General features: G+C 38.1%; 1 long non-coding RNA gene across 2 annotated transcripts in view; it reads left to right on the top strand.

Annotated features, from left to right (window-relative positions):
- Positions 1-1,292: 1,292 nt before the first annotated feature.
- LOC140843265 (uncharacterized) overlaps positions 1,293-24,303 on the top strand; it is a 101,641-nt gene continuing 78,630 nt past the window's right edge. The window contains exon 1 of one of the 2 annotated variants that reach the window (XR_012120877.1): positions 1,293-1,380. This is a non-coding gene — a long non-coding RNA (uncharacterized lncRNA). The remainder of the gene's footprint in view (positions 1,381-24,303) is intronic. The other variant, XR_012120878.1, reaches the window with a different exon arrangement.

The following is a 24,303-nucleotide window of genomic DNA, read 5'->3' as shown; positions in this document are numbered from 1 at the left end:
CATTTACTCAGCCATTTTATGAAATATGAATGTTTCATAGTGGTTTCATACTATTTGCAAAAGCAATTATGATGAAGAGGCATTTCAGTGATTCAATTTCATATGTTTTAAAATCATATAAAGATACACATTAATAAAAATCCATTTTGTGATAAAACAAGACTGTAACATATTTAATATTCCCTTAGAATGAGAAGAGTGTTTTATAACCATATCGATTTAAGCATACTAAGGTATTAAACAACTACTGAGGTAGCATTTCTTTATGTACACATACATCTGACTAAATATTTGGGTTAAAAAACAGGAACAAAAAGGCAACTGCTTTACTTTGAGGATTGTACAAATCGTTAAAAGTGTATTGAAAAAGATCATTTAATGTAAAGCATAAATTTAAATTATTGAAGAACAATTACAATGCTAATGAATAAAATAACAGTTCAAAATTTAATGACACTGGTTTATGTAACAAAAATCTGTCTATATGTATGGGGGATTTTATTATTAAATTTATTATTAAATTTTAATGAGAACAAACCTCTCCATCCACTGTTTTTACTCAGTAAACCCAAGCAAAGCCATCACATTTAAAGTTATCATTAATACTGAGATAAATTACAACTGAAATTAAAGATTCACATCAGAGTCCAACTCGTAGTAAGGTGTCAACTTATCATTACTGTTTGGATAACAAAATAGCAAAAGTGCTATATGTCCATCAGATGCAGTAAGAAAAACTATCTTTGTCTCAGTATACTTAGTACTTAAAAGTGTACTTTCACCTGGTTTTGAGTGAGTAGTTTATTGTGTAGGTGAAGAAAACGCTGGTATGAAGGAGAACACTGCAAGACGTCCGGAGTCAAATCAATTAAGGGCACAGAATCAAACCAGATACCGGTGCTGTGGGACTGGACTTAATACTGTGGGAGAAACTGCAGGGGTCCCGCCAGGTCAGTGGCCGTGGGTCGCCCACCAGGGCCAGTGACTGACTGTGCCCTCACGGAGACTGGGCCGCAGGGCCTCTCAGGAGGAATGGCAGCCATGGGCAGCCAGCTTACCCTGCTCTGGCAGGGGGTTTGGTAACTGGGCTGACACTGGGGCTGCCGCCTGCACATGCCCTCTGCTGGGCTGACAGCAACAGACTCACTTGGGCACGCACACCCGCTGGCCTAAGCGCGCCCCTACTCTCTCCAGCGTTTCTTTAGCTGGAGCCCCGCGATTCACCTCAGACACCACGAGCCGCGACGAATGCTCGCGATATCCGCAGGCCAGGACGCCAGATCCCCGGATGAAAGGCGGCGCGCGGCTCCGGAATCGCGAGGCCCGGCTCTAAGAGGAGAAGGCAGAGGAACCTGCGGTCGGCTCTATACACTGCTGTAGGTATGCTCCTCTGGGAATGAAGGGTTCTATATTATCCTAGATTTATGCCCAGTAATTCTATTTGAGAAACTCTTTCAAAGAAATAATTTTGAAACGGATAAATGTGTCGTAAGAAGGCATAAGTTAACACCGCTTTACTGTGGAATGCCGCTATAAATACTGGATACTCAAATATTGTGTGCTATTATCTTAATAGCATCACACCTGTGTACAGTAATTAATATGGTGGAATTATACACAATTCAATTATTTACATGGAACTTATAATGCCATCAGAACATTCTAATTATATACTGTTCACTGAAAAAATTAAAGTAAGTATTTGTAATTACAAGAAGTCATAAATATGACAAATTTATAGACATGAATATATGATCAAATATATTACATAGTCTACATTTCAAATTATAAATAATTAATGTTTTTATTAATTTAAGACATTCCAGTGCAGTGAGAACACTTTTTTTCTCAAGTGACTCCAAAATGTGCACTGCAATTTGCATAAGGAATGTTAATATTTGAATTTATTACTATACAAATGAAATCAATAATTTTTAACAAACAAGGTAAACTGTTAAAATATTCTAATTGACTTTTCAAATGCTTCATTTTATAAATCTACTTTAAATATTAAATGTCATCTAAACTATAATTTATTGTCTTTACATTAATATAACCTCAACACTTCAGAGCTGGGTAAAGGTATGTATATATACATAAACACACAATACACATATATGTATAATTTCTGATATAAACACTAAACTATTTCATGTATTATTATATGATAATTTCTTCTTAGAAGCAAAGCACCATTTCCATTCCTTTCAGTTCTGCACAGGTGAAAATGACAGCAAAATCAATAAAGAGAATTGTAAGGTTAGGATGAAGAACATCCACAGTTCAGATCTTAATTTCAGGAACAATTTGCCATGACATCTGTGTAGTCTCTTCATGGAAGTTTAGCAGATCTGACAGCTAATTAATTATAAAGCAATATTAGAGAATGGACAGAAGTGCTGGCAGAGGAAAATTCATCTTTTGTGTCAACAAGTTTCAGTATAGCCATTTTCTTAGGGCTGAAACACATACCAGGTAAATCATTGTTTATCTTTAAGCTCAAAAAGAAAATCGAACATGACATGAACAATTACCAAGATAGTTTCAGAGAAATGCATTCTCAAAAAAGAAACAATTAAACAAATTAAAACTATGTGACATCTGAGATTTCGGCTGTGTATTTTATCTAAATTATATGCAGTGTCTAAAATTACTTTAAAATTATGAGACAGAAATATAAAGCTTATCACTAGTAACTATATAAAATGATCACGAATTAATATAGATACAAAATCATATATTATGATTTAAGAATACAAAGTTCAGGGTAAAAATACTATTGTAAGATAGGAAAGTTTGATAAAATATTTTCCATAGTTAATAATTCAGAAATGTGTATTGAGCTAGTAAAAAACCCTATTTTTATATATTTCTGCATAAAGTAAAGCCAAATAAACAAACACTTGTTACTCCCAGCCAGTCAAGTTTTCAACATTACATTCTATTAAAAATAAAAGTTTCTAATCTGGTATGTAAGTAAATACACATTTATTTTTATATATTAAAATATATATTTAAAAGTAAATATAAATTTACATTTACTCTGTCTTAACAAGTAAAAATCTATACAAAATGAAAAATCTACTCTTCTTAGATCTAGAAGTGAAGGCAGGTCCTAGGACAAACAACTGCCTCCAAAATTGGTGGAACAGAGAATCACAATTTACTAGAGAAGAAATCCATTAAAAGAAACCTCAGTAAGAACTAGTAATGGGTAGAAAAATCTCATCTTTAATTAATAAATTGCTTAGAAACTCAAGGTGAACAAATCTGAATCAAAAATTCTTAATGAACCTAGTCATAGGAGACCCATGCTTTTGTTAGTTTTAACACCAGGAGCTTAACAAGATTATGAAGTGACTATCAGAGAAAAATCCTCTTAAATTTTTTAAAATTGTTTTTTTTTAGGTAGTATGGGATTTTGTGGCCAAAGGTTTACATTCTCTTGGAGTTAGAAAATACATATAGCCTTGTTAACATAAGAACTCTTAGTTTTCTTTATGAAATTATATCTGTATATTTATTGTTTTGAGTTAATGACTATGGATTCTCCCCTCCATTTCTTTGTCCTGATGATCAGTGTCAGTATGGGTTGTCAATTTTCATGAAATAGGTGCCTTACAGCTGAACTAGTTATATAATTCTGAACCAGTTCAATGACCTCTCCAGGCCTTACCAATATTTAATGTTAAAATAATGAAAAGCTAGATTCTGAGTTACATGTGCTAGAAATCAATTATTCTATGTATGTTAAGTGTTGTTTTGCTTGTCAGCTCTCTTTCCTAGCTGAAAGCTTTAAAGAATATCATATCAATGTAATCAATTGTGAATATATGCTCATAGAACACAGTGATGAAAGAAAATGTAAAACTTCCAGATAAAGCACTTGGGAGCAGGTAGTTTACTTGAAAGTTATCCCAGGAAGCGTAATTGGGGGAGTGGTCAAATGAAACAGAGAGAAGATAAAAGTAAAAAAAGAGTTGGTCAACACTATAGAAAAAATAAGCCTATCTTTGTTGTGGACCATGTGGTAGAATGTGTTGTGTAAAACACACCTTAGCATATGAGAACAAGCCTGGAGAATGTATCTACCACTCTATATGCTCCATTTGTTAATAGTTCCTTTTGTAGTTATCAAATCCCAGATCTTTCAAAGTGCACCTCTGTTCAGCAGAAGAGCTTTTCACATCTTTGGAAAAAGCAGCAAGAGGCCAGGGTACATGCTTGATGTGGAACTCTTAGGACTATGTGGCAGACATTGTTTAAATACTTTAGGGGCAGTAACTATTTTACCTTATGTCACCTTATTTTATCTTTAGAGTTAATAACTATTTTACCAATCAGAAACATATAAATATTATCTCTTATGCAAATGAAGAAACTAAGGTACACATAGACTAACAAATATCCAATATAACAAAATGAGTCAATGATTAAATCAGAATCTAACCTCTAGCAGTCTGGCTCTAGAACTTGCATTATCAGTAATGAAACCACATTGGCCTTAAAGACTTAAAAATATATATTTAATATTACTGTTTGTAAACAGTTTTCCCCCAAATAAATACCACTGAAAAATTGTTGAGTCTCATATAATCTGGTATATAGCCCATGTCTTATAACCTTATCAATATCTGTTTCAGATGAGTTTCACAAATTTAGTAGGTCAAAGCACATGAGTATAATTTGCTATTCTGTTTTGCCGATAAGAAAGAACATTGCCCATTAAAACTTGGTAGCAGAAAACTACTGCCCCAAACTATTTTAGTTGTTTTATTACTATTACTCTTTATTTTAGCTTGCGTAATTGTCTATAGTATATTCTGTAGATCAGTTTGCCCTCTTTATTTTGATAGTCTACTATGTGTTTTAATTCTGCTCATGGTACCATCTTATTCCTAACAAGCGTGCAAAAGTATTTTCATTTACATTTTACAAATTTTGATTTTATTTTCCCAGTTTTAGTGAGATATAATTAACATATAACATTGTATTAGTTTAAGGTGTACAATGTAGTAATTTATGTATATGTTGCAAAAACAGTATCACAATTAATTTGGTCAGCATACATCACATAGTTATAATATTTATATATTAATTATTTAATATTAAATTATTGCACACACAGTTAAATATGGTACTATGCAAAATTTAATATTCATGCACTATCATAGAAGGAAAATTTATAATGCTTTTATTGAAAACTCTCCACACCAAGTCCTGAGTTTCCATGAGTCAGTTGAGCGTATTAACATCATTACTGTTGTTGTAACTATTATATCTCTTTTATTTCATACTAATACAAAATTTCACAAAAATGTCAAGACACATCATAGTCCATTGCAACTTTAATAAACATGCCAGAAGATACATTTCTCTTTGATTTCTATTCTTTTCATATTTTATGTGCTTATCTTGAAATCCTTGTTCTGATTAAGTTGCCATTTGGTCAGGTATATTGCCATACGTTTTGTTTTATTTCTTTTCTCCTTCAATATTGTTTGATATCATCTAGTGCCTTTTATAAGAGAGCAAAATGAAAACAACAATATTTCTTTTGTTCTAAAAATACCCAGCAGAACTGTTATGTGGCTGAGCAGGAGATTCTTAGGATGATCCTTTTCCTATCAGAGCACATATACACTGCTCTTCTGTATTCTGACTTCCTGCTGCACGTGAGAGGCCTTAGCATAAAATAAATATCTTTGTCCTGTATGTAAACTACTTTCTCTTTAAACTTTTGTAATATTTCCTCTTTATCCTTGAAATTCAGATATTTTCATCAAAGTATATTTTTTAGCTAAATTGAGATATACTTGATTTACAAAAAATCATGCATATTTGATGTATATATGTTCATGACTTTGCACATATGCATGTATCTGTAATACCATCACCACAGTCAAGATACTAATCATATCTACCAACTCCAGAAATTTCCCTGTGTTCTTTTGTGTGAATATTTGTGTATGTTTTTAGATTTTTTGTTATATTGTAAGAACACTTAACATGAGACCTATCCTCTTTACATATTTTAAACTGCACAACACCATACTACTAACTATAGGTACTGTCTTGTACAGCATATCTCCAAAATTTATATTACATAAACACACACACACACACACACTGGAATATTATTTAGCCATGGAAAAAAATGGAACTCCTGCCATTTGCAACAATGTAGATGGATGTTGAGGGCATTATGCTGAGTGAAATAAATTAGAGAAGGACAAATACTGTGTGAAATCGCTTATATGTGGAATTTTAAAGAGTTAAACTTGTAGAAATATTGAATAGAATGGTAGTTACCAGGGGTTGGAAGGTGGGGGAAATGGGTAGATATTAGATCCAAGAGAGCAAACTTCCAGTTAGAATATATATAAGTTCTAGCAATCTAATATTTACCATAGGGATTATGGTTAATAATACAATATTATATACTTAAAAGTTGCTAGAATTGATTTAATTTTCTCTCCATTAAATGATGATAATTATGACATGTTAGAGGTATTAGCCAAGGCTATGATGGAAGTCATTTTGCAATATATAAGTGTATCAAATCAATGTTACACATCTTTAACTTATACAATGATGTATAGCATCGTACCTCAAAACTGGAAAATATTTCTGGACAGATAATTAAGAATAGTCAACAAGATTACTTGTGGGTGTTATCATGGAAGTCTAAGGTAAAAAGTAGTTAGTGTTCACTTTTATCTATATGCATAAATTGACTTTTTAAGTAATAGGAACAAGAAAACATACCCCACATAAAACTTTTAAATAACTTTTTTCTTATTTTACAATTTTTTATTAAGGTATTATTGATATACACTCTTATGAAGGTTCCACCTGAAGAACAATGTGGTTACTACATTCACCCACATTATTGAGTCCCGCCCCATGCGCCATTGCAATCACTGTCCATCAGTGCAGCAAGATGCCACAGAGTCACCACTTGTCCACTCTGTGCCACACTGTCTTCTGCATGATCTCCCCACTCAAAGTGTACTAATCATAATACCTCTCAATCCCCTTCTTCCCTTCTCTCTACCTACTTGCCCCATTCATCTCTTTTGGTAACTGCTGGTCCCTTCTTGGAGTTTGTGAGGCTGTACTGTTTTGTTCCTTCAGTTTTCCTTCATTGTTACACTACAGAAATGAGGGAAATCATACTTGTCTTTCTCTGCCTGGCTTATTTCACTGACCATAATACACTACAGCTCCATCCATGTTGTTGCACATGGTAGAATTTGTTTTCTTCTTATGGCTGAATACTATTCCATTGTATATATCTACCACATCTTCTTTATCCATTCATCTACTGATGGACACTGAGGTTGCTTAGATATCTTGGCTATTGTAAATAGTGTTGCAGTAAACATAGGGGTGCATATGTCTTTTTGAATCTGAGAACTTGTATTATTTGGGTAAATTCCTAGGAGTGGAATTCCTGGGTCAAATGGTATTTCTATTTTTAGTTTTTTAAGGAACCTGCATATTGCTTTCCACAATGGTTGAACTAGTTTACCTTCCCACCAGCAGTGTAGGAGGGTTCCCCTTTCTCCAGACCCTCACCAGCATTTGTTGTTCCTAGTCTTTTCTATGTTGGCCATCCTTACTGGTGTGAGGTGATATCTCATTGAGGTTTTCATTTGCATTTCCCTAATGATTAGTGATGTGGAGCATCTTTTCATGTGCCTGTTGGCTATCTGAATTTCTTCTTTGGAGAGTTGTCTGTTCATATCCTCCACTCATTTTTTAATAGGGTTATTTGCTTTATAGGTGTTGAGGTGTGTGAGTTCTTTCTACATTTTGCATGTTAACACCTTGTGGGATATGTCATTTACAAATATGTTCTTCTATGCTGAACAATGCTTTTTGTTCTGTTGATGGTGTCCTTGCTGTACAGAAGCTTTTGAGTTTGATATAGTCCCACTTGTTCACTTTTGCTTTTGTTTCCTTGCCTGAGGAGATGCATTCAGGAAAAAAGTTGCTCATGTTTATATTCAGAAGATTATTGACTATGTTTACTTCTAAGAGTTTTATAGTTTCATGACTTACATTCAGGTCTTTGATCCATTTCAAGTTTACTTTTGTGTATGGTGTTAGACAATAAACCAGTTTCATTCTCTTGCATGTAGCTGTCCAGTTTTTCTAACACCAGTTGTTGAGGCAGCTGTCATTTCCCCATTGTATGTCCATGCTCCTTTATCATATGTTTGGGTTTGTATCTGGACTCTCTATTCCATTCTATTGGTCTATGTATCTGTTCCTGTGCCAGTACCAAATTGTCTTGATTACTGTGGCTTTGCAGTAGAGCTTGAAGTCGGGGAGCATAATTGCTCCAGCTTTATTCTTCCTTCTCAGAATCGCTTTGTCTATTCAGGGTATTTTATGGTTCCATGTGAATTTTAGAACACTTTGCTCTAATTTGTTGAAGAATGCTATTTGTATTTCAATAGGGTTTGTATTGAATCTGTGGATTACTTTAGGCAGGATGGCCATTTTGAAAATATTGTTTCCTATCCATGAGCATGGTATGCATTTGCACTTATTGGTGCCTTCTTTGATTTTTTTCCACAATGGTTGAACTAGTTTACCTTCCCACCAGCAGTGTAGGAGGGTTCCCCTTTCTCCAGACCCTCCAGACCCAACCGAGTGTCTTGTAGTTTTTAGAGTATAGGTTTTTCATTTCCTTGGTTAGGTTTATTCCTAGGTATTTTACTCTTTTTGATGCAATTGTGAATGGAATTGTTTTCTTCATTTCTCTTTCTGCTAGTTCATCATAAGTGTATAGGAATGCAACAGATTTCTGTGTATTAATACTGTATCTTCCAACATTGCTGAATTGAGATATTAGATATAGTAGCTTTGGAGTGGATTCTTTAGGGTTTTCTAGGTACAATATCATGTCATCTGCAAACAGTGACATTTTAACTTTTTCCTTACTAATATGGATGCCTTTTATTTCTTTGATCTGACTTCCATGACTGGGACCTCAAGAACTATGTTGAATAAAAGTGGGGAGAGTGGGAATTCTTGTCCTTTTCACAATCTTACATGAAAAGCTTTCAGCTTCTCACTGTTCAGTATGATGTTGACTGTGGGTTTTACATAGATGGACTTTATTATGTTGAGGTACTTCCCCTGTATACTCATTTTGTTGAGAGCTTTTATCATGAATAGATGTTGAATTTTGTCAAATGCTTTTTAAGCATCTATGGAGATGATCATGTAGTTTTTGTCCTTTTTGTTGATGTGATGAATGATGTTGATGGATTTTTGAATATTGTATTGTCCTTGCATTCCTGAGATGAATTCCACTTGATCATGATGAATGATCCTCTTGATGTCTTTTTGAATTCAGTTTGCTAATATTTTGTTGAGTATTTTTGCATCTATGTTCATCAGGGATATTAGTCTGTAATTTTCTTTTTATGTGGTGTCTTTCCTGGCTTTGATATTAGAGTGAAGCTGGCATCATGGAATGATTTTGGAAGTATTCCCTCCTCTTCTACTTTTTGGAAAACTTTAAGGAGGATGGGTATTAGGTCTTGGCTAAATGTTTGATAAAATTCAGCAGTGAAGCCATCTGGTTTAGGAGTTTTGTTCTTAGGTAGATTTGTTCTTAGGTATTTTTTTGATAACCAATTCAATTTCATTGGTGGTAATTGGTCTGTTCAGCTTTTATATTTCTTCTTGGGTCAATCTTGGAAAGTAGTATTTTTCTATAAAGTCCTTTTCTTCTAGTTTATCCATTTTGTTAACATATTTTTTCGTAGTGTTCTCTAATAATTCTTTGTATTTCTGTGGTGTTCATAGTGATTTTTACTTTCTCATTCCTGATTTTGTTTTTGTGTGTTGACTCTCTTTTTTCCTTGATAAGTCTGGCTTGGGGTTTATCTATTTTGTTTATTTTCTGAAAAAACCACCTCCTGGTGTCATTGATTCTTTTGCTTGTTTTATTCTTCTTTATTTATTTCTGTTCTAATCTTTATTATGCCCTTCCTTCTACTGACTTTGGACCTCATTTGTTCTTTTTCTAATTTCATTAATTGTCAGTTTAGACTGTTCATATGGGATTGTTCTCCTTTCCTGAGGTAGACCTTTATTGCAATAGATTTCTCTCTTAGCACAGCCTTCACTGTGTCCTGCCGATTTTGTGGTGTTGAATTATTGTTGTCATTTGTCTCCTTATATTGTTTGATCTTTTTATGTGGTCACGGCTTCATTGATTATTTAGGAGCATGTTAAGCCTAGATGTAAATGTGGGCCTTTTTGGTCTTTTTTGCACAATTTATTTCTAGTTTCATACCTTTGTGGTCTAAGGAGCTGGTTGGTACAATTTCAATATTTGTGAATTTACTAAGGCTCTTTTTGTGGCCTAATACATGATCTATTCTTTGAAATGTTCTAGGCGCACTTGAGAAGAATGTGTATCCTGATGCTTTTGGGTGGAGTGTTCCATAGATGTCTGTTAGGTCCATCTGTTCTAATGTGTTGTGCAGTGCCTCTGTCTCCTTACTTATTTTCTGTCTGGTTGATCTATCCTTTGGGGTGACTTGTGTGTTGAAGTCTCCTAAAATGAATGCATTGCGTTCTATTCCCCCCTTTAATTCTGTATTTGCTTCACATATGTAGTTGCTCCTATGTTGGGTGCATAGATATTTGTAATGGTTATATCCTCTTGTTCAACTGACACTTTATCATTATTTAGTCTCCTTCTTTGTCTCTTGTTCCTTTCTTTGTTTTGTAGTCTATTTTGTCTGACACAAGTACTGCAACTACTGCTTTTTTCTCCCTATTAGTTGCATGAAATAGGCTGCCAAGAAATACTCTAGGCCCCTTTTGTTGGTTTGCTAAGCTGCATGACATGCAGAAAGAGCAACCAACAATCCAGTATCTGTGTCCATACAATTCATGGCATATCAATATCCTTCTGATATGAGCAGAGGCCCAGTATATGTCTATCTGCTGCCTGACAAGGGAAAGTGGCCCCTTTGCTCTTATCCCATGTTGCTGTGGAGTGCAGTGTAAGTCCTTCTTAGAGCACACAAGGCAATCCTTCCAGGCTCTGCTGTCTTCTTCCAAGGTCAATGGATACCTCCACTGACAAGCTACAGCCCACATTGTCTTTTGCTGTTCATGCAACAAATGCTGATGTAACCATTGGCCTATATCAGAGGCAGGCTTTCCTTCTAGCCAATGCACTTGGGCTGACATATCCACTACATCATTCCCTGTGATGCCAAAGACACATGGCTAGTCACATTATATATAGGTCTCAAGGCTCCTATCCAGGGCTTCTCATTCAAATGCCAGAGCACAATACATAAGCAAAATGACCAGCCCCATAGACTATTGGTATCTATTACTATACAGTAATTTTCTTAGCCTAACCAGAGGCCCATAGGTCTTTCCACAACTCTTGTCCCCAAAGGGGCTGGTGATGAACCATCCAGTTGGCATGCTACCATGTTGGCAGCTTTAGGGTCAAGCCTTGATAGACAGCCCAGCTGTCAATGCAAATATAGAGGAGGGTTCCTGCGTGATCATGAGCCATATTGCCCACAACTCAGCCCATTGGCTGCTCTTTCCCTCTGCATCCTCCATCCATATTGTCTCAGTCTTAGGATGGAAAGCCACAGCCCTCCACTTCAGTGACTGACCATGACTGGACCTATCTATATAATAAGCATCTTCACATATAAGGGCTTTTTCCTCATGATAAGGACTCTTGGCTATGAATGATTCAAAAGTAAGTTCTCCCTGCATTCCACTGGTATACCTCACTGGCCCCAATAAGCATTGGAGTTGTCCAGTTAAGGGGCTAGTAGAGAGAGGGCAATGCTGCTGCAAATATGCACCTAATTTGGCCAGTGTAGTTGTCTGTGCCATGCCACTCCATGGCCTTTGGGTACAGTCTTGCACCCACCATGCAATGGGATAGGTGGTTATTACCTTTGTTGGAGCTGTTTAGGTGATGGACTCTGTAGCTAGCAAGGCATGATACATGGCAGCCAGTTGCTTTTCTATCAAAGTATACTGGAATTCTGCTCCTTTCCATAGTTGTGACTAGAATCCAATAGGTGGACATGTCCATTCAAGTCGCTTCCAAAGGCTCCATCTATAACCATTGGTTACATGAACATCTAGCTCACAGGGCCCTGATTAATCCGTTACACTCAAGGCACGTATGGCCTTGACTGCTCACTTAGCAGCAGTAAAGGCAGCTGACATTTCATCCCAATCTCACCTGATGCCCTTTTGGACCCACTGGTGAAAGGGCTTCTGAGTTTGTGCCAAGTGAGGGATAAACACCAGTAGCCCAAAGGACCCAAAAACTCTTGTAATACTGCCACAGTGGTAGGGGTGGGGAAAAGCTGGACTTGTGTATGACTGTTTCTGGGATAACGTTAGTTTTTCCCAACCAGACAACCCCCAAGAACTTTACAGACAAACCAGGTCCCTGAACCTTGGTGCTGTTCACAGCCCATCCTTTCTCCTGTAGATGATGCAGCAGTCTAGGAACTTCCACTTCTAAATCTGCAAGAAAATCAGATGTGAGCATGATATCACCAATATAGTGATACAGTTACACTGTTTGCATCATCTTCCATGTGGTCAAGTCCTACATGTCTATTACCAATGGTGGGACTGTGGAGGTATTCCTGTGGAAGGACAGTGAATGTCCCCTGCTGGCCTTCTCAAGTGAAGGCAAACTGTTCCTGACTTTCCTGCTGTATGTCAATAGAGAAGAAAGCATTAGCAATGTCCACACATAATGATGTGGCCCTTGTTTATGACTGAGGGTGTTCATAAGGGCTGCTATAGAGGGGACAGTAGTATGCAAAGGGAGTGTTATTTTATTTAAGTTCCTGTAACCCATGATCATATATCAGTAGCCATCTGGCTTTTTTTCACTGATCACACTGGGGAACTAAAAGGAGTATAAGTGGGTTTTATGATGCCCACCTTCTCCAACTCCTGTAGAGTTTCTCCAATTTCCTTTTGTCCTTGAGACAATTTACACAGCTTAGTTTTTGTCACCCACTGAAGTACAGGCAGAGGTACAAGTGGGTGCTTAGCGTATCCCCTCAGAACTGCCTTTACCACATGTACCCTTAGTCTGAACCCACCTTCAGTGGTCTCTAAGCCACAGGCCTTGCAGGATATCTACCCTCCAAATATATTCAGGTATGGCAGAAATGTACATAGTGTACCCCTTTAGGGATAAATGCCGTATCATCAATGGGATTTAGCCTTTCTTTACTCTAATTGCCTTACCTCCATAGTGATCTATCACAGTAGGAGTCCCAGGAAAACGCTCAAGGTTGCCATAAATCAGAAAACATTCAGCTCTTGTGTCTATGTCAGGACACATTGTACATTCTCGGGGGACCAATGAATTGTTAATTATACATGTGGCCTTCAATCCTCACTATATTTTCAAGGTGGGGGATTTGACCCCCCTTGAGTCAAACTGTGATGCCCAGTCATTCTCCAATTGGGGTGAGGGCCCAGGTGGATCCTGAGTACTGTCCCCTAGGAATTCTGGCAGGGCCACAGGCCAGACATGTGGCTTTGCCTCCAGCTTCTGTATCTGACCTTAGTGACTGGAACTGCTGCTCTGGCTTTAATTTGTGCCACAGTTCTAACAAGATTCTATTGGGCTTCCCATCAAGTTTTTCTTTTACTACCCTGACCTTTATCAAATCAACCCACATTCAGGTCCTCAAGACTTTCACAGGGCCCTTTGCATATCTCCTTTCAGTCATAGCCCATACTTCCTTCCAGGCTCTTATTGTTTCAACCTCCCCCAGATCTGCTCAAGTATGAGTAGCCTCACTTATGGGTTGCCCTATGTGGGGGCAAGAATAATCACTAGGTACCCAAAGAGAAATGGGGAAGCTGCAGAGAGCACCAGATTTATCATTCCTACAATGAATAACTCATCAGGGCCCGGGCGATCAACATTACAGATGTTATTTTTCATGCCCATCTCTCATAACACCTGCTGGAGCTCTGCATATATTTTCCAAGTAGTGGGTAAATATGGTAAATCACCCTGATTAGGCCAAACTTCCCTGATGGCTGCTGTCAGCCAATCCAGAAGTGCCTGATTCCTTGAGGTTGTGTAAGTAACTTTCAACTACTGCCGGAAGGTAGGGTGAGTTGTCAGGGAATCTGGTTTACCCATTTCAGAACCTAACATAATATTTTCTACCTTCATGTCCCAACTCAAAATCCATGCAGGCAGAGGTTGATGACTTCTGCTTAAACTGGTTGCTTATGTCCACCAGCTCATCCTGGGTGTAGGGGTGGACCATAGAGTGCTCTACAACCTATGGAGGGGGCTTCTCCTCCCCCTGAGGAGCTCTCTATTGTATTTTCTACTTTCTTAATTACAACCTGGTGGGCCTCTAATACAGGAGGGACTGGTATCCCAGGTGGCAGCCTTGGCAATAGTTCAGCCCTTGACTCCACCCCATTATCCTTCCCCAACATGTCCTGTACCATCTCTGGGGCTGAAGACACTGCTTTTCCTCTCCATCCTCCATGGCTTCCTGCAACATGGATTCTCCTGCTTCCTTCTCCCTCACTATTAATGTATCTTCCAGCATTTCGACCTGTCTTCTCAATAACTACCTCTATTTCTTATGGGCATCCCATAGGTCATTGCCCAACTCCTCCAAGTGATGCTGAAGTGTGTCTCTCCCCTCAATAATACTTTCCACTATCTCAAGAAACAAACATCCCACAATCCTGGCTGTTACATGGCCAGTCAGGGCTTCTTAGCAGTCTTCTATCTCATGGAGGAAAACACAGCTTACGGTGTTTCCACCCTTCATCATTTCTGGGGAAGGTCACACCCATCTATGTGGTGCTTTACCATAGACCAATTTCTCACTATGGGCTCCCCAAGTGGAAGTTCCATGGATAGGGGGCTACCAGGTGAAGCAGCACTGTCCACTGTTGCAGCCACTGGGGCCTCCTGACCATACACAGTGGTGTTCTCGTGTATCTCCTCACCATCTTTAGGGGCAGCCCACCCAAACATTGCACCCATGAAGACAAATTTCAGGTTCAGAGGTTATGCCCACTATTTTCAGATATAACTGTGGGGGTAAATATGTTCCCAGGGAAAATTACCTTTGAATCTGAAATCAATAAAAGGGAAAAATAACGTGGAACAAACCCATTTATTGTTTACAAGCTGTCATCCAGTTCTACTCATCATATTTCTCATGATCTGGCTACAAAAAGGGACCTAACTCAACCTCTCTGGTCTAGATATGACCTCACTCCTCCATGTAATCACATATTTATATGGACATGGACTAAGGCTAGGTGAGAGATTCTCAAAATATTGCTATTTACCCACAGATGTTAAGGTGTTTGCAGTGAAAAGGTTAATTTCTCCCTGTCATTACAAATTTTAGGAAATTGCCTCTTGCAGCTAAAGTGATCTGGGAGCAGAAAATCTCCCTCTCCTCCCTTCTACTCCAAATATTTAAGTAATTTAAGAGAATTTTAATTGTTTGCCAAGTTTTTGGCCCCTGCCTCAGTAGAGAAATGTACTACACTCAGTTGGTTCTGCCTTCCTGTTGTCCATCTTAAATATTAAAGAAGAGTTACAATTATTTTAAGATATATACAGCAACCTAAATAACCCTCTCCTATTTAAATTAAAAACTTAGAAGGGCCAAAATGAAATTTGATGAAAGTGACAGCTCTCCTGGAGATACAATTAGTGGAATAGAAAACTTTCTTAACTATAAATATACTATCATAAAAAACATAATCATAATTGAAACTGACAACAGATCAACATCATAAAGTATAATCAAACAAGTTGTAGAGAACTAACTAGAATATTTCAAACACTTTGCAAGAAAATTTATTTCAAATATGAGTGACAGTGTAATAGACATGAAGACATATATAGGAGACCTGTATTAAAAAAATAAAATATTTTTGCACATGTTAAAATGATAAAGATGAATTTTTTCAGGACTATTGAGACGTGAATATTCATAACAGGGAAGAGAAATAAGGCTCAACTCTGAACACAGGAAGGACAAATGGGATTTATAGTCAAAAGAGCTAGGAGGATCAAGGGAGGCATCTGGGTGGAGATATTCTCACAAGAACAGCTTAACAGGATTCTTGTGGGCATGTCAGGATGACTAGATATGAAAGATGGGGAGATTCCCACTAAACTAACTGCAGGATTTTGCTACAACTGGGAAATACAAGCCAGGCAAGGATGGGAGCTAAGGTATAGACCTAGCTTAGCAGAGGGCTCAGAGAAGCATGACTAACATTTGTGTCACAGAGTTTTTGTCATCTATAAGATGAAAACATGGCCTGTTGCAGAATGATGGAATAAAAAAGTGTAAAATGAACCAAAATTAGTAAATTAAAACAAGTAAAAGAATTAAATCATAAAAATGAAGAAAAAAGCTGTATCTTCAAAGTAAATAGTTCAGTTGAATCACCAATAATCTTTTTTCCAGTCACTGATTTTGATTAAAATATTTTACTTTACAAGAGTTATTTAGGAGAGAAGATTAAAGATGGCGGCATGAGAGATGAGGCCCCCTCCCAAAACCACATATAATATGAAAATATAATGAATACAACAAATCCTGAAAGAACAACAGGAAAGAAGGCTGCATACATCTGGAGAAGGGGAAGACCTCACAGAACAGTGTAATGTACCAAAGCTGCGATCTGGTGGGACTGTAGCCTTTCCCCCCCAGCTCACTGGCAAGAGGAAAAGAAATGGAGTGAGGAGGTGGTGGATGCCTAGGAATGCTGAACACCCAGCTATGGAGATCTGCTCTGGGAGCACGAACCTACATTTCATGGTGCTCTGGAGATCAGTGGGATTGTAAAACAAAAACAGATGGAATACCTGGAGAGATGGATATTCCGGTCACTTGTTGAAAATAGGGATCCACACCCAGCTGATCTGGGACAAAAGAAAGGTGGGTAGTATGAGACTTCCTAACAGAGTGAGGGATGCTAAAGGGGCAAGGTTTATGCAGAGCTTACTGCTCAGGAGAAAGGACAGGTAGACAAAATTGTCTGGGTGACTTCTTCCCAGTAGGTTGGGAACTTCCAGGATCTTCAGGTGGTCCATCCCCCTGGCTGGCTATGCAGCTCCAAGGCCCCCCACCATGATATTCAGCCTGATGCGATTTCCTCCCAGCTAGCCTTCACTGAGCTCACAAACCAGCAGTCATTACCCTGGCATCAGACCAGCCAGAGGGAAGCCCTGCAACAACAGCTAAAATGCAAAGCAGAGAGGCTTATACCTGTGTGTTCACCATACTGCTTTTAGCAGTGGAGATATGCATAGAAGCCAGGAATGAGGAAACAGCTCTTTTTTTGCCCCTCAGGCATCAGCACCCCTCCCTTGCAATCATAACATCGCTCAGGGGCTAAAGAGCTCCAAGAGTAGAATTCTGAGCACTAGAGGGTGCCACATAAAAATATGAAATGTAAAAGGAACCTAGTTCAAACGAAAATCCCACAAAAATCAGAGTGTCAAGTGAACTGAACTCATCAATCTCCCTGAAAGAAATTTCAAAATAAAAATCATTAAAATGCCCCTAGAGATACTGAAAAATATCCAAGAACTCATGGAAGAATTACGGATGTAGATTCAATCATTACAGAATATATTATCAGAAAAGAAACATACAATGGAGGGATTTAAAAGCAGGTTAGATATAGTGGAGGAGACAGTAAATGGAATAAAAATTAGAGAACAGGAATACAAATGAACTGAGGCACAGAGAGAAAAATGTATCTCTAGGAAGGAAAAAATATTGAGAGAACTGTGTAACCAACCCAAATGGAACAATATTCTCAATACAGGAGTAACAGAAGAAAAAGAGAAAAAGGGACATAAAGTGTCTCTTTGGAAGGTGATAGTCTCTGAGGCCATGGAGGTTCACAGATCTCCCAACAAGGGACCCAAGAAAGACAACACCAAGACATAATAATTAAAATGGCAAAGATCAAGGAAAAGGACAGACTATTAAAAGCTTCCAGAGAGAGAAAAAAGATCACATACAAAGGAAAACCCATCAGGTTATCATCAGACTTCTCAAAAGAAACCTTACAGGTCAGGAAAGAGCCAAGATGGTGGAGTGAGTAGGACAGTGGGAATCTTCTCCCAAAAACATATATATTTTTGAAAATACAGCAAATACAACTATCCCTAAAAGAGACCAGAAGACACAGGACAAAAGCCAGACTACATCCACACCTGTGAGAACCCAGTGCCTGGTGAAAGGGGTAATATACAAGCTGCAGCCCAGTGGGACCCGAGCATCCCTCACCCCAGCTCCTGGCAGGAGGAGAGGAGTCAGAGCAGGGAAGGAGATGGAGCCCAGGACGGCTAAACACCCAGCCTTAGCCATCTGCACCAGACCGCAGACACACAGTGCATGCATGGGGTGCTGGAAACTAGGGAAGCAAGACAGTAAGACCTGTGAGTGGGTCCAAAAGCCAGCACCCCTGTGACAAAGAAAAGCGAGTGCTTTTTGAAAGTCTTAAAGGGACAGGGACCCCACAACTGGATGGAAGCATCCCGGTTCACAGTCCAGCTGCTGGAAATATCAGGGAACTCTGGGCACACTAACCCCCTGGGCAACAGCTTGGAGAACTCTCATGGAGGTAAACAGCCAACCAGCCCCGGTCCATTACCCCTCTGGGGACCCGCCATAGAGCAGCAGCTTGAGGCTGGCCAGGCCCACAGCAAGGGAGCTTCCTCCATACCAGCCGGGCAAGATACAGACACCCAATCTCCACGCAATTGCCCAACACAAGCTACTAGGGGTCACAGTTGTCCCAGTAAAAAAAGGCCAGGAGCCAAGTGGAAAGAGTCTTGATACTCCCAGCTGACGGACAAGTCAATATCACTCCACTGCACCTATCAATATGAAAAGGCAAAAAAATTTGATCCAGACAAGACTAACCCAGACAGCTTCAACATCTTCTACATCTTACCCTGAGAAGGAACCTAGGGAGATAGATTTAACCAGTCTTCCTGAAAAAGAATTCAAAACAAAAGTCATAACCATGTTGATGTACTTGCAGAGAAATAGGCAAGAACTAAGGAGGGAGAATACAGAAATAAAACAATCTCTTGAAGGACTTCAAAACAGAATGGACGAGATGCAAGAGACCATTAATGCACTAGAAGACAGAGAACAGGAACACAGATAAGCTGATGCAGAGAGAAATAAAAGGATCTCCAGGAGTGAAAGAATTTTAAGAGAACTGTGTGACCAATCAAAAAAGAACAATATCCTCATTATAGGGGTACCAGAAGAAGAGAGAGAAAAAGGGATAGAAAGTGCCTTTGAAGAAATAATTGCTGAAAACTTCCCGAAACTAGGGGAGGAAATGGGCTCTCAGACCACAGAGGTACACAGAACTCCCATGACAAGGGATCCAAGGAGGGCAACACCAAGACACATAATAATTAAAACAGCAAAGATCAAAGACAAGGACAAAGTATTAAAGGCAGCCAGAAAGAAAAAAAGGTCACCTCCAAAGGAAAACCCATCAGGCTATCAGACTTCTCAACAGAAGCCCTACAGGCCAGAAGAGAATGGCATGATATACTTAATGCAATGAAACAGAAGGGCCATGAACCAAGAATACTGTATCCAGTGCGATTATCATTTAAATATGAAGGAGGGATTAAACAATTCCCAGAAAAGCAAAAGTTGAGGGAATTTGCCTCCCACAAACCACCTCTACAGGGCATCTTACTGGGACTGCTTTAGATGGGAGCACTCCAAAAAAGAGCACAGAACAAAACACCCAACATATGAAGAAGGGAGGAGGAGGAATAAGAACAGAGAGAAATAAAGAATCATCAGACCATGTTTACAATAGCTCAATAAGCGAGTTAAGTTAGTAAGATAGTAAAGAAGCTAACCTTAAACCTTTGGTAATCACAAACTTAAAGCCTCCAATGGAAATAAGTACATACCTTCCAATAATCATCCTAAATGTAAATGGACTGAATGCACCAATCAAAAGACACAGAGTAATAGAATGGATAAAAAAGCAAGACCCATCCATATGCTGCTTAAAATAGACTCACCTCAAACCCAAAGACACGCACAGACTTAAAGTCAAGGGATGGAAAAAGATACTTCATGCAAACAACAGAGAGAAAAAAGGTGTTGCAACACTAGTATCAGACAAAATAGACTTCAAAATAAAGAAGGTAACAAAAGACAAAGAAGGACACTACATAATGATAAAGGGCTCAGTCCAAAAAGAGGATATAACCATTATAAATATATATGCACCCAATACAGGAACACCAACATATCTGAAACAAATACTAACAGAATTAAAGGAGGAAATAGAATGCAATGCATTCATTCTGGGAGACTTCAACACACCACTAACTCCAAAGGACAGATCCACCAGATAGAAAATAAGTAAGGACACCGAGGCACTGAACAACACACTAGAACAGATGTAACTAATACACATCTACACAGCTCTACATCCAAAAGCAACAGGGTACACATTCTTCTCAAGTGCACATGGAACATTCTCCAGAATAGACCACATACTAGGCCACAAAAAGAGCCTCAGTAAATTCCAAAAGATTGAAATCCTACCAACCAACTTTTCAGACCACAAAGGTATAAAACTAGAAATAAATTGTACAAATAAAGCAAAAAGGCTCACAAACACATGGAAGCTTAACAACATGCTCCTAAATACTCAATGGATCAATGACCAAATTAAAATGGAAATGCAGCAATATATGGAAACAAATGACAAAAACACAAAGCCCCAACTACTGGGGGATACAGCAAAAGCAGTTTTGAGAGGAAAGTATATAGCAATCCGTGCACACTTAAAGAAAGAAGAACAATGCCAAATGAATGGTCTAATGTCACAATTATTGAAATTGGTAAAAGAAGAACAAATGAGGCCTAAGGTCAGCAGAAGGAGGAACATAATAAAGATCAGAGAAGAAATAAATAAAACTGAGAAGAATAAAACAATAGCAATAAGCAATGAAACCAAGAGCTGGTTCTTCGAGAAAATAAACAAAATAGATAAGCCTCCAGACAGACTTATTAAGAGGAAAAGAGAGTCAACACGCATCAAGAGAATCAGAAACGAGAAAGGAAAAATCATGATGGACCCCACAGAAATACAAAGAACTATTAGAGAGTACTATGAAAACCTGTATGCTAACAAACTGGTAAACCTAGGAGAAATGGACAACTTCCTAGAAAAATACAACCTTCCAAGACTGACCCAGAAAGAAACAGAAAATCTAAACAGACCAATTATCAGCAAGAAAATTGAAGCAGTAATCAAAAAACTACCCCAGAAAAAAAATCCCGGGCCAGATGGATTTACCTTGGAATTTTATCAGACATGCAGAGAAGACATAACACCCATTCTCCTTAAACTTTTTCAAAAAATAGAAGAGGAGGGGATACTCCCAAACTCATTCTATGAAGCTAACATCACCCTAATACCAAAACCAGGCAAAGACCATACCAAAAAAGAAAACTACAGACCAATATCCCTGATGAACGTAGATGCAAAAATACTCAACAAAATACTAGCAAACCAAACATCGAAAGGATCGTACACCATGACCAAGTGGGATTCATCCCAGGGATGCAAGGATGGTACAACATTCGAAAATCCATCAACATCATCCTCCACATCAACAAAAAGAAAGACAAAAACCACATGATCATCTCCATAGATGCTGAAAAAGCATTCAACAAAATTCAACATCCATTCATGATAAAAACTCTCAACAAAATGGGAATAGAGGGCAAGTACCTCAACATAATAAATGCCATATATGATAAACCCACAGCTAACATCATACTGAACAGTGAGAAGCTGAAAGTTTTTCCTCTGAGATTGGGAACAAGACAGGGATGCCTACACTTCCCACTGTTATTTAAAATACTACTGCTGGTCCTAGCCATGGCAATCAGACAAAACAAAAAATACAAAGAATCCAGATAGGTAAACAAGAAGTTAAACTGTCACTATTTGCAGATGACATGATATTGTACATAAAAAACCCTAAAGAATCCACTGCAAAACTACTAGAACTGGTATCGGAATACAGCAAAGTTGCAGGATACAAAATTAACACACAGAAATCTGTGGCTTTCCTATACACTAACAATGAACCAATAGAAAGAGAAATCAGGAAAACGACTGCATTCACAATTGCATCAAAAAAAAAATATTTAGGAATAAACCTAACCAAAGAATTGAAAGACCTATACCCTGAAAACTACAAGACACTCTTAAGACAAATTAAAGGGGACACTAAAAAATTGAATCTCATCCCATACTCTTGGATAGGAAGAATTAATATCATCAAAATGGCCATCCTGCCCAAAGCAATATACAGATTTGATGCAATCCCTATCAAATTACCAGCAACATTCTTCAATGAACGTGAACAAATAGTTCAAAAATTTATATGGAAACACCAAAGACCCTGAATAGCCAAAGCAATCCTGAGAAGAAAGAATAACGTCGGGGGGGATCTCACTCCCCAACTTCAAGCTCTACTACAAAGCCATAGTAATCAAGAGAATGTGGTACTGGCACAAGAACAGAGCCACGGACCATTGGAACAGATTAGAGACTCCAGACATTAACTGAAACATATATGTTCAATTAATATTTGATAAAGGAGCCATGTACATTCAATGAGGAAATGGCAGTCTATTCAACATATGGTGCTGGAAAAACTGGACAGCTGCATGTAAGGGAATAAAACTGGACCACTGTCCAACCACTTACACAAAAGTAAATTGTACATGGATCAAAGACCTGCATGTAAGTCATGAAACCATAAAACTCTTAGAAAAAAACATAGGCAAATATCTCTTAGACATAAACATGAATGACCTTTTCTTGAACATATCTCCCTGTGCAAGGAAAACAAAAGCAAAAATGAACAAGTGGGACTTATTAAGCTGAAAAGCTTCTGTACAGCAAAAGACACCATCAATAAAACAAAAAGGTACCCTACAGTATAGGAGAATATATTTGTAAATGACAGATCCAATAAGGGCTTGACATCCAAAATATATAAAGAGCTCACCCACCTCAACAAAAAAAAACAAATAATCCAATTAAATGGGCAGAGGAGCTGGACAGACAGTTCCCCAAAGAAGAAATTCAGATGGCCAACAGGCACATTAAAAGTTGCTCCACATCACTAGTCATCAGAGAAATGCAAATTAAAACCACAGTGAGATGGTTTTAAGGATGGCTACCATCCAAAAGACAAACAACAACAAATGTTGGCGTGGTTGTGGAGAAAAGGGAACCCTCCTACACTGCTGGTGGAAATGTAAATTATTTCAACCATTGTGGAAAGCACTATGGAGGTACATCAAAATGCTCAAAATAGACTTACCATTTGACCCAGAATTCCACTCCTAGGAATTTACACTAAGAATGCAGCACTCCAGTTTGGAAAAGACAGATGCACCCCTATGTTTATCGCAGCACTATTTACAATAGCCAAGAATTGGAAGCAACCTAAGTGTCCATCAGTAGATGAATGGATAAAGAAGATGTGGTACATATACACAATGGAACATATACACTTATTCAGCCATAAGAAGAAAACAAATCCTACCATTTGCAACAACATGGATGGAGCTAGAGGGTATTATGCTCAGTGAAATAAGCCAAGTGGAGAAAGAGAAATACCAAATGATTTCACTCATCTGTGGAGTATAAGAACAAAGGAAAAACTGAAGGAACAAAACAGCAGCCGAATCACAGAACCCAAGAATGGACTTACAAGTACCAAAGGGAAAGGGACTGGGGAGGATGGGTGGGTAGGAAGGGATAAGGGTTTGAAGAAGAAAGGGGGTATTATGATTAGCATGCATAATGTGGGGGTTGGGAGAAAGGGGAGGGCTGTGCAAGACAGAGAAGACAAGTAGTGATTCTACAACATTTTGATATGCTGATGGTCAGTGACTGTATTGGGTTTTTTGGGGGGGACATTGTGTAGGGGAGAGCCTTTTAAACATAATATTCTTTATGTAATTGTTGATTAATGATAAAAGAAAAAGAGAGAACGAAAAGGGGGATTACTCTCTGATAGGATAAAACTAACTGCAAATCAATGATTAATGCATGCCTTACATATACTTAATTTTGATCTATCAAAGGGTGTCAGATGATCAGCTATGGAAGTACATTTTTCTGATAATATTCCTTTCTAAAAAA

Source organism: Manis javanica, chromosome 8 (assembly GCF_040802235.1).
Source record: "Manis javanica isolate MJ-LG chromosome 8, MJ_LKY, whole genome shotgun sequence".
NCBI classification, from domain to species: Eukaryota; Metazoa; Chordata; class Mammalia; order Pholidota; family Manidae; genus Manis; species Manis javanica.
The sequence above is the reverse complement of the archived record's forward strand: the minus strand, read 5'-3'. Positions and strand labels throughout refer to the sequence as shown.